Source organism: Epinephelus fuscoguttatus, linkage group LG14 (assembly GCF_011397635.1).
Source record: "Epinephelus fuscoguttatus linkage group LG14, E.fuscoguttatus.final_Chr_v1".
NCBI lineage: Eukaryota > Metazoa > Chordata > Actinopteri > Perciformes > Serranidae > Epinephelus > Epinephelus fuscoguttatus.
Genome location: NC_064765.1, coordinates 7,766,012 through 7,776,145, shown reverse-complemented (window position 1 = coordinate 7,776,145; position 10,134 = coordinate 7,766,012). Strand labels below are relative to the sequence as shown.

Genomic DNA, 10,134 nt, shown 5'->3' with positions numbered 1-10,134 from the left:
CTTTGACATTTGGTCACTATCATGTCACTGGCAGCAGCCTTTTGCAGTCTATCTTGATGCACAAGGGGTTAGCAGATGGTAATGCAGAAGTGGTCACTTCCCACGACCCTCAAGAGGATAAGCGGTTATGAAAATGGGTGGATGGATGTCTTTGTTTGCTAACATGCTAAGCTAGCTCATGTTGGTTAGCGTCTTACCTTGGAGCAAACAAAGGAGGTTTATATTTTCTCACAGACCGATGTTTACGGAAGAAAGGAATGATATCTACTGGCTGTAATTGGTCTGAAACTCTAAAAGTTTCTGGCATGTTGGGGTCCTGAGAGGCTCAACATTAAGGTGCTGCTGGGATTTGAACTCAGGATCCCCTGTTTACAAGACAGGTGCTTTAACCAGCTAAGCCACAGCACCTGCAACCTGCTTACTTTTTGATGTATGAGATGCTTTTTGAAGCAAACGCTCCTCATATCAAAGTCGAACAACAAGAGAGTAAGTCAGACATTTCACAAAAAAAAGAAAATACAAGCTAATATTTTAGGTTTGGTGCCATATCATGATGAGTGGAGAAGAAATTGTTGCTTTAGAGCGAAGTTTCGACACAGATTCATTTATGATTACGTAAGAGTATTATGCTTCACTACCTTGGCAGTTGTAAGTACCGTGAGTGGACTGTAATTGGCTCCCAAATGTTGAACTTTGTGTGTATCAGGGCACAGCCAACGCACCCTGAAAAACAGATGCTTGGGAATGCCTGCGTGCCAAATGGGACATTAAGAAAACAGTGGATGTAAGGGTGCAATAAAGTGCAGCATATGTGCCAGCCCCAGCTTAACAACTAAAACTTGATCAGTCTAACACTTATCACACATTCGAGACACAGTGACAAGATGCTATCATCAACTCATAGCCACACTGATTGCCAACTCTGAACCTCACACGCATGTTAGAGTCCTGAGAGCCAAAACCATAAGGTGCTACTGGGATTTGAACCCAGGACCCCCTGTTTACAAGAGAGGTGCTTTAACCAGCTAAGCCACAGCACCTGTACACTGATGGATGAGATGCTTTTTGAAGACACATCTTCTTACATCAAAGCAAAACAACAAGACAGGAAGTTGGATGGGACCTGATATTATGAGCAGACAAAAAAAGACAGTTGCTTTTAGTGAGGAGTTTAGACACAGTTTCAGTGTGAAGGCTTCAAACGTAAAGCTATACACCCAAGAGATTAAGAATGTCATGCTCCGCCAACTTGGCATCTTTTTCTGTGTAATTTTTCATCTTGAAATCTTATCTCTCCTCATTATCCCAAAGACGACATTCCTGTTGAAGCAAACTCTCCTCATATCAAAGCAGAACAAGATAGCAAGTCGGGTATAATACACAAAAACTACAAGCTGATATGTCAGGTTTAGTGCCGTGTCAGTGTGAAGCTGTACAGTAAATGTGAGCAGAGGTGGACTGACCATCTGGCATACCCGGAGTTTCCCATACCTGGAGTCAGCTGGAGCCACTCTCCTGGTCTGGGGGTCACAGCCCTAAGTGCTCCGATTACAAATGGCTGTTTGGTTTTGAAACATCCATATATGCCACATCCTCTGCATGTAGCCCCTCTTGCTGGGCTTACATCTATGATAGCATTCCAGCAAGTTCCATATTCTCTGCTCTGGTCCATCTATGTCTTGTTCCTGGTTCCTCAACACCTGACATGGACCTTGTTGATCCAGGCGATGTCCGTGCTGGTATGACTCTTGTTTTTCAGATTTCACTCATCCTGAGGTAGGCTAGCAGCATTAAGAGCCTTGCCTAAGGGTCAAGACTGGATATATATACACTGATGTCACACTTGGGGGTCAGTGGCATTGACTCATAATACACCTTTACCCTGAACGCCCACAAAGAAGAGCAAGCTGGAGGTGAGGAGCAAGAGTGATGGTCTAGTGGTGAGTAAACCACACACAATCCCTCCAGATAGAAAAGGTTGCACTCACCCAGGTCCATCCAGGTACATTTCTCATGTCTAATGCAATACAGTGGGAAGTTACGGGCTTGTTAGCCTTAGCTAATGAGATTTCAGGAGCCTGGTTTAGCAAAGCAGCATAAAGAGTCCCAGATCCCCTTTTTATTAATATGTGTGTCTCCTCAAATGTCAAAAGAAACCTGACTGATATTTGTGTGATTGATTGTGGTGGGCTGGTCTGGGCCAAAATGCCACGGCCATACAGTAAGAGTCTCATGCTCCACAAAGTGAATACATTTGGCATTGTTTTCAATGTAATTTTTAATCATAAATCTCTTCATTTGCTCAAAGAAGAAAATACCTTTTATTTTGTGGTTTAGTGCCATGTCATGATGAGCAGAGAAGAAATTGTTGCCTTTAGAGAAAAGTTTATGCACAGGCTTCAGTGTGAAGACTTCAAAGATAAAGATATACACCCAAGAGATGACTGGTCTCATGTTCCACCAACTTGGCATCTTTTTCAGTTAAGTTTTTCATCTTAAAATCAAATTTCTCCTCATTACCGCGAAGAGGACATTGCTTTCTGATCTACAGAAAATGTGAATCTGAGGTTCTATCTCATCATTTGCTTAAAGACGAAGATACTTTTTGATATAGCAATCCTCTGATCCAGAGATGATGCAGAGAGGTGCTGCTGGGATTTGGATCCAGGGCCTCCTGTTTACAAGATGGAAGCTTTAACCAGCTAAGCCACAGCACCCCCCCCGAGAGCTTACAAACAAGAAGGCCTTCCTTACATAATGAGGGTACTGTGTACTGGGTAAAGGAGCAAACTCCTGTGTGTGACCAGCTAAGCCAAAGTACCTCAGTGCCCAGGAAAGATGTCTGATGGGTGAGATGATTTTTGAAGCAAACTCTCCTCATATCAGAGTGAAACAAGACAGCAAGTTAGATATTTCACAAAAGAGAAACACAAGCTAATATTCTGTGGTTTAGTGCCATGTGATAATGAGTGGAGAAGAAATCGTTGCTTTCTGGGGAGTTTAGACACAGTTTCAGTGTGAAGTCATACAATGAGGAGTGTAATTTTTCTTTTTCAATATAATCCAGCATTGTGTGTAAGAAGTTACCCTATTCAGGGTTGGGAGGACTAGAGCCTATCCCTGCTGATAGAGGCTTTTTAAGATCTTTTGTCATAAGACATAGTTTTATGAACAACAGATGGTGTGTGAAGGTGCTGCTGGGATTTGAACCCAGGATCTCCTGTTTACAAGACAGGCGCTTTGACCAGCTAAGCTACAGCACCTGTAGGCATTGATGTATGAGATGCTTTTTGAAGCAAAGTCTCCTCATGTCAAAGCCGAACAAGGAGACAGTAAGTCAGATATTTCACAAAAAAAGAAATACAAGCTAATATTTTAGGTGCCAGGTCACTGTTGCTTTGGGCACAACTTTAGCACCTATACAGCTGTTCCTTTTTTGATGTATGAGATGCTTGTTTGATGTTTCAGAGCCAGAGGAGAAAGGTGCTGCTGGGATTTGAACCCAGGATCTCCTGTTTACTAGACAGGCGCTTTGACCAGCTAAGCCACAGCACCTCAATGACTAGGATAGATTTCTGATGGATAAGATGCTTTTTAACGCGAACTCTCCACATATCAAAATAAAACAAGACAGGAAGTTGTATATTTCAGAAATGGTTGCCTTACTAGGAAGTTTAGTCACAGTTTTAGTGTGATGATACAATGAACTTTCCACTAACTGAGTAAATTTAGCATCTCTTTTCATATAACACATTTTTAGGGTTGTGGAGCACAACTTTATTGTAGAGGCATACACCAAGGTCTCATGCTCCATCATCTGGATAGATATGGCACACAGAAAGATCTAGAGGTGATGTATGAAGGTGCTGCTGGGATTTGAACCCAGGATCTCCTGTTTACAAGACAGGTGCTTTAACCAGCTAAGCCACAGCACCTGTACACCTGATGTATGAGGTGCTTTCTGAGGATGAACTCTCCTCATATCAAAGCCGAACAACAAAACTTGAAGTCCGATATTTCACAAAAAAAAAAAGAAAATACAGGCTGATTTTTCAGATTTGGTGCCATGTCATGATGAGTGGAGAAGAAATTGTTGCTTTAGAGAAAAGTTTAGACACAGCTTCATTTGCGATCACAGATCACCCTAAAAAATAGATGCTTGGGAAGGCTTGCATGCTGTGATGGGACCTTAAAACAGTGGACATAGGGGTGCAAAAAAAATGTGGCATGTGTGCCAGCCCCAACTGAACAATTAAAAATGGCCCAGAACAATTTATACAGAAGTCTGACAATTACAGAATGGACATCAGCACAAGGCACAGTATCATGATGCCATCACAACTCACAGCTGCATCGACTGAAACTTTAAATTTCACAGGTTTGTTGGAATCCTGAGAGCTGTAACTGAAAGGTGCTGCTGGGATTTGAACCCAGGATCTCCTGTTTACAAGCTAAGCCACAGCACCTGCACACTGCTTCCTTTTTTGATGTATGAGATGCTTTTTGAGGGAAACTCTCCTCATATTAAAGCAGAACAACAAGATTGGAAGTCGGATATTTCAAAAATAAAGAAATACAAGCTGATATTTTATGTTTAGTGTTGCCGCAAAACTCAGCAACTTGGCATTTCTCTCCCGAGAAGATGTAATATCAGGTGCTGTGGTTTAACTGGATGAGAAGTTCAGGTACAGCTTCATTGTGAAGGCTTCAAAGGTAAAGGTACACACCAAGGTTTAATGCTCCATCAAGTGGGTATCTTTGGCACCTTTAGGATTAGCATGAAGATACAAAGATATCATGCTTGTGATCCCACAGTTGATATATTTAGGTGCTGCTGGGATTTGAACCCAGGATCTCCTGTTTACGAGACAGGCGCTTTCACCAGCTAAGCCACAGCACCTCAATGACTAGACGATATTTCTGATGGATGAGACGTTTTTGAAGTGAACTCTCCTCATATCATAGTGAAACAAGTTAGATATTTCACAAAAAAAGAAACACAAGCTAGTTATGTTTTGTGCCATGTCATGAAGAGTGGAGAAGTTGCCTTACTGGGAAGTTTAGACATAGTTCCAGTGTGAAGTTATACGATGAATTTGAGGTCTCATTTTCCACCAGTTGAGTAACTTTTGCATACTTTTCAATATGACACTTGAGATCCTGAGATAATGTATGACTGTGCTGCTGGGATTTGAACTCAGGCTCTCCTGTTTACAAGGCAGGCGCTTTCACCAGCTAAGCCACAGCACCTGAGTGACTGTTTCTTTTTATGTATGACATCCTTTGTGAGGATGAACTTGCCTCAAATCAAAGCCTAACAACAAGACAGGAAGTTGGAGATTTCGCAAAAAAGAAAATATTAGCTGATATTTTAGGTTTGGTGCCATGTCATGAGTGGAGAAGAAATTGTTGCTTTAGAGAAAAGTTTAGACACAGCTGCATTAACGATTACGTAAGAATATCATGCTCCACTACCTTGGCATCTTTTTCAGCATAATTTGTCAACTGAAAGTTAAATTTGTCATCATTAGGTCAAAGACAGCAATGCTCTGAAGCAAACTGTTCTTATATAAGAACAGACTCTCATGCTTGACAGCAGCTGACCCCAGCTCAACTGGGTGAAGTATATTCTTTTTTTTTTTCAATCCAACCCATCTTTCCATTGTCTGTAACCTTTTCTCTTATTCAGGCTCACCAGGGGGGGTCGCTGTGGCTGATCCCAGCTGACATTAGGCTAAAGGTAGCGATACATCCCAGGTTAGGTTTTTTAATATAATCTCATAAGGAGGTGAGGTATCAAGGTGCTGCTGGGATTTGAACCCAGGACCTCCTGTTTACAAGACAGGCGCTTTCACCAGCTAAGCCACAGCACGTTAACAACCACAAAAGATTTCCGATGGATGTGGGGGGTTTTGAAGTGAACTCTCCTCATATCAAAATAAAACAAGACAGCACGTTAGATATTTCACAAAAGAGAAACACAAGCTAATACTTTGTGGTTTAGTACCATGTGATAATGAGTGGAGAAGTTGTTGCTTTCCTGGAAGTTTCAGTGTGAAGTTATACAATGAAGAGTGTAATTTTCCACCAACTGAGTAAATTTGGCATCTTCTTCAATATAATCCATCCATTGTGTGTAACAACTTATCTTATTCAGGGCTGGGAGGTCTAGAGCCTATCCCAGCTGATATTGAGCGTGAGGCATGGCACAGGCTTTTTAAGATAACAATAGATACAACATGAACTATTTTACTACTATTAATATTTCAACTGAAAACCACATTTTTCAATATTAGGTTAAAGAAGACACTGCTTTGTCCTCATATCAAAACAGATTCTCATGCTCAACAAACGGGGTAAATTTGGTGTGTTTTCAATCCAACCCATCTTTCCATCATCTGTAACCACTTCTCTTATTCAGGCTCACCAGGGGGTCACTGAAGCAGTTCCCATCCCATCCCAGGTTGGAATCTTCAATGAATGAATGAATCAGTCAATCAGTTTTATTTATAAAGCCCAATATCACAAATCACAATTTGCCTCACAGGGCTTTACAGCATACGACATCCCTCTGTCCTTAGGACCCTCACAGCGGATAAGGAAAAACTCCCCCAAAAAAACCCTTTAACGGGGGAAAAATGGTAGAAACCTCAGGACGAGCAACTGAGGAGGGATCCCTCTTCCAGGACGGACAGACGTGCAATAGATGTCGTACAGAACAGATCAACATATATACATTAACAGTAATCTGTATGACACAATGAGACAGAACGAGAGACAGATAGGCATTAAGGTGCTGCTGGGATTTGAACCCAGGATCTCCTGTTTACGAGACAGGCGCTTTCACCAGCTAAGCCACAGCACCTTGATGTCCAGAGAAAATTTCTAAAGGATAAGATGCTTTATGAACTCTCCTCATATCAAAGTGAAACATGACAAAGTTTTGTGTGGGGGGCAGGAGCACAGCTGTATCACCAAAGTCTTATGCTCCATCAACTACAGATTTTTGGCACCTTTTTCAGGGTTAGCCTGAAGTTAAGCTACTTTCAGTATCACGCTTATGATCTTGAGATATTTTAAGGTACGGCTGGGATTTGAACCCAGGATCTCCTGTTTACAAGACAGGCGCTTTCACCAGCTAAGCCACAGCACCCGTATTGTTTGATGTATGAGATGCTTTTTGAAGCAAACTCTCTTCATATCGAAGCCGAACAACAAGACAGCAAGTCACATATTTCACAAAAAAATACAAGCTGATATTTTGCGTTTAGTGCCATGTCATGATGAGTGAAGAAACTGTTGCTTTAGTGAGAAGTTTAGACACAGCCTTAGTGCTTCTTTTTCTTTCTTTCTTATGCCTTTCAGCCAGCGATAGCTGTAGCCATGATGTTTTCAGTTTGTCCGACCGCCCGTCCGTCCACCCATCTTTGTCCGTCTGTCTGTCCCATTCTCGTGAATACAACATTTCAAACAATCACTTAAAGGGAACTTCTTAAAATTTGGCACAAACGTGCACTTTGAGTCAGCGATGAACTGATTAGAATTTGATGGTCAAATGGCGTTGTGACCTTATCCCTTGTATTCTCATGAACAGCTTGATGGAAGAGCTCTGTTCAAAGGAGGACATACTTTGAGACATAGCTGTCCTGTAAGAAACAGACAACAAACTAAGGTGCTGCTGGGATTTGAACCCAGGATCTCCTGTTTACAAGACAGGCACTTTAACCAGCTAAGCCACAGCACCTGTACGTAATTAAACAAAAAGATATTTCTTACAGCAAGAAGCAAGAAAACCAGTTCCTTTTTGTAATAAAGGCACTGCTCCATTTAAGTAGTGAGCCAGTCCAGTGAGCAAACCCACACCATACAACTGGCCATAATTAATGTTATTATTACACCTGTGTGAAACAGACTTCTGTAAAGAAGGCCTGTGGGGGAGATTCTCCTCTCTCCTCAAATCAAAGCAACAACTGCATTACCTGCAGGTGCTGAAAAGAAAAAACAACAACCTTTGCATATTTCATCACACGCACTTTCAGACCTGCCAAAAAGCAGTCGGCTGACAGATTATGTCCATAAATGTGCTGTTCACAGGATTTCGAGCTGAGTTATGCTAATGTTTGCAGCTTTGTCCTGCTCGTTATAGCACTCAAAGCCATTACTGTCAGAGATATAAAAAGCTGAAATAAAACGAAACAATAAAGCAAAATGTAACCTTTACGGTGGCTGTAAGTAGCCTATGATTTTAAAGAAGCCTCTGAGTGGGGTTAACCTGCATCTTTCATTATGATACCATAAAAGTAAATATAAGAACAATGCTGTTTCTTTATCACCGTGTCTTCTACATGGATCATCAGCTGGAGAGGGCTCTGACAGTAGCCTATGTAAATATGTGGTCAATACAGATACAGATCTGTAGAGCACTGGTGACCCACACCTCCCTCACCCATGTTGTTAGCTCAGGAGGAAGAGGATGAGAGAGAGACATTGATAAATGAAAACACACACAGCTCTGACTCATGAATATCGCTTTGCAGCTACTGCGACCCTCAAACTAACTGTCAAGTGAGGCTTTATATGATGGATTAGCTTGATTGGGTAAATTATATATATTTTATATTATAATTTGCATTTAATTTTGCTGAAGTTTTGCTCTGTATCTTTACGTTTTTTACTGCAAGCTGCTGTAAAAGTAAAATTTCCAATAAGGATTAATGAAGTACGCTCCGTATCTGTGTACATGCCCTGCAGGATGACTTATCAAAAATACTGTAGTATTTAAAGGACGAGACAGCATTGTTTGTAACACAAAAAAACATATATTGACATATAAATGGCATATATGAAGAGTTAACTGAACTATTAACAAAAGAACGCAGGAATAGGACATGTGAAATGTATTATTTATTTACTGTGGCTCTTTTTTTTAGTTAGGGTTAAAGCAACACAGCGACGCTTTAGGGAGCCTGGTCTCCCTGCAAAGTCATCGAAATTCAACGCTTGGATGGAGACTTGTGGCGTCAGAAAACGAAAAACAGTGACTGTTAACGTCGGTATGATACGTGGCCAGTTGCTGTTATAGTTTAACGGCGCCCCACGGTGTCAGGGGGAAACGTGGCGGGACAAGTTAAGGTGGCAAAAAGTCCAAATGTGGCAGGCGGGCGAGGTGGTGAATGGATCCAACAAACACTAACTTTCACCTGAGAGAGTAGTGCTTGTATCCCGTAAGATTCTAAAGCCAAACTCTGTTCTTTATTACGAAACCTAACCACATGTGGTTGTTGTTGGAGGAAAAAAACGGCAATTTGTGGTGTTGTACCAACGTAGTGCTTTTATTTTGAAAGAGACTGTATGCAAATGTTAAATTTCCTGTGGAAAGGGAAGTATATTTTGAAAGAAGACAATACATTTAACAGGTAACTTTTACTTTGATGTAAGGCCGATATCAGTGTAATGCCCGTGCGTTAAGTACTGAGCCGGAGTCGAGATGTGGGTTATCTTAGCTTAGCATAAACCAGTGTTTCTGAAATGGTGTACCAATCCAGGTGTGCCGTGGTATTTTGTTATAACCACACATTATTATTGCAATACTCAACTGAGCCTATACGAAAAGTTTTGAATACATTTCTGACTGACTGTATCAGCACATTGTGTGCACCCATTTCCTGATAAAGAGGCAAACTCTAGCTAAAAAATGTAATTTAACTGAATATGAAAAAAACCTTGGGGAACCTATTTGTCACCGTTCATGTGTAGGTGAGTGACACGTCAAAAGCCCTGCTTGGCAGCCAGTGTGAGGGATGATAACATTTAAAAGAAAGAGAAGAAGGCCGTGAGTGGGACAATGGATCGCTTTATTGTACGGAGCAAATTACAACAAACCACCAGCTGTCAGTAGACAGAATCACAAAAGCTACCTGCCTTATTTTTCTTATTTTTATTGTCTTATGTCGTGATAAGGGTGATAACACATGTTACAGAAGCTGTTGTGCAGAGATATAAATACAGGTGTGCCTTGAGATTTTGGTTTGCAATTTGAAGGTTGAACCACTGACATAAACACTGGATGCAGGCTGAAACAGAACGCCTGGCTCACGCAGTGTTTAAAATACACCTATTAGCACTTGCAAAGCT

At 41.3% G+C, this 10,134-nt stretch overlaps 11 non-coding genes across 11 annotated transcripts; all 11 read right to left on the bottom strand.

The window, feature by feature from the left end:
* Positions 1–334: 334 nt before the first annotated feature.
* trnat-ugu (transfer RNA threonine (anticodon UGU)) lies at positions 335–408 on the bottom strand. Its single transcript has one exon. It is a non-coding gene; the product is annotated as a tRNA-Thr (tRNA).
* A 558-nt stretch (positions 409–966) lies between these two features.
* On the bottom strand, positions 967–1,040 carry trnat-ugu (transfer RNA threonine (anticodon UGU)). Its single transcript has one exon. It is a non-coding gene; the product is annotated as a tRNA-Thr (tRNA).
* A 2,149-nt stretch (positions 1,041–3,189) lies between these two features.
* On the bottom strand, positions 3,190–3,263 carry trnat-ugu (transfer RNA threonine (anticodon UGU)). The gene has a single exon. It is a non-coding gene; the product is annotated as a tRNA-Thr (tRNA).
* A 218-nt stretch (positions 3,264–3,481) lies between these two features.
* trnat-agu (transfer RNA threonine (anticodon AGU)) lies at positions 3,482–3,555 on the bottom strand. The gene has a single exon. It is a non-coding gene; the product is annotated as a tRNA-Thr (tRNA).
* Positions 3,556–3,861: 306 nt separating this feature from the next.
* On the bottom strand, positions 3,862–3,935 carry trnat-ugu (transfer RNA threonine (anticodon UGU)). Its single transcript has one exon. It is a non-coding gene; the product is annotated as a tRNA-Thr (tRNA).
* An 891-nt stretch (positions 3,936–4,826) lies between these two features.
* On the bottom strand, positions 4,827–4,900 carry trnat-cgu (transfer RNA threonine (anticodon CGU)). Its single transcript has one exon. It is a non-coding gene; the product is annotated as a tRNA-Thr (tRNA).
* A 273-nt stretch (positions 4,901–5,173) lies between these two features.
* trnat-ugu (transfer RNA threonine (anticodon UGU)) lies at positions 5,174–5,250 on the bottom strand. The gene has a single exon. It is a non-coding gene; the product is annotated as a tRNA-Thr (tRNA).
* Positions 5,251–5,799: 549 nt separating this feature from the next.
* trnat-ugu (transfer RNA threonine (anticodon UGU)) lies at positions 5,800–5,873 on the bottom strand. The gene has a single exon. It is a non-coding gene; the product is annotated as a tRNA-Thr (tRNA).
* A 918-nt stretch (positions 5,874–6,791) lies between these two features.
* trnat-cgu (transfer RNA threonine (anticodon CGU)) lies at positions 6,792–6,865 on the bottom strand. The gene has a single exon. It is a non-coding gene; the product is annotated as a tRNA-Thr (tRNA).
* Positions 6,866–7,079: 214 nt separating this feature from the next.
* trnat-ugu (transfer RNA threonine (anticodon UGU)) lies at positions 7,080–7,153 on the bottom strand. The gene has a single exon. It is a non-coding gene; the product is annotated as a tRNA-Thr (tRNA).
* Positions 7,154–7,670: 517 nt separating this feature from the next.
* Positions 7,671–7,744, bottom strand: trnat-ugu (transfer RNA threonine (anticodon UGU)). Its single transcript has one exon. It is a non-coding gene; the product is annotated as a tRNA-Thr (tRNA).
* Positions 7,745–10,134: the final 2,390 nt, after the last annotated feature.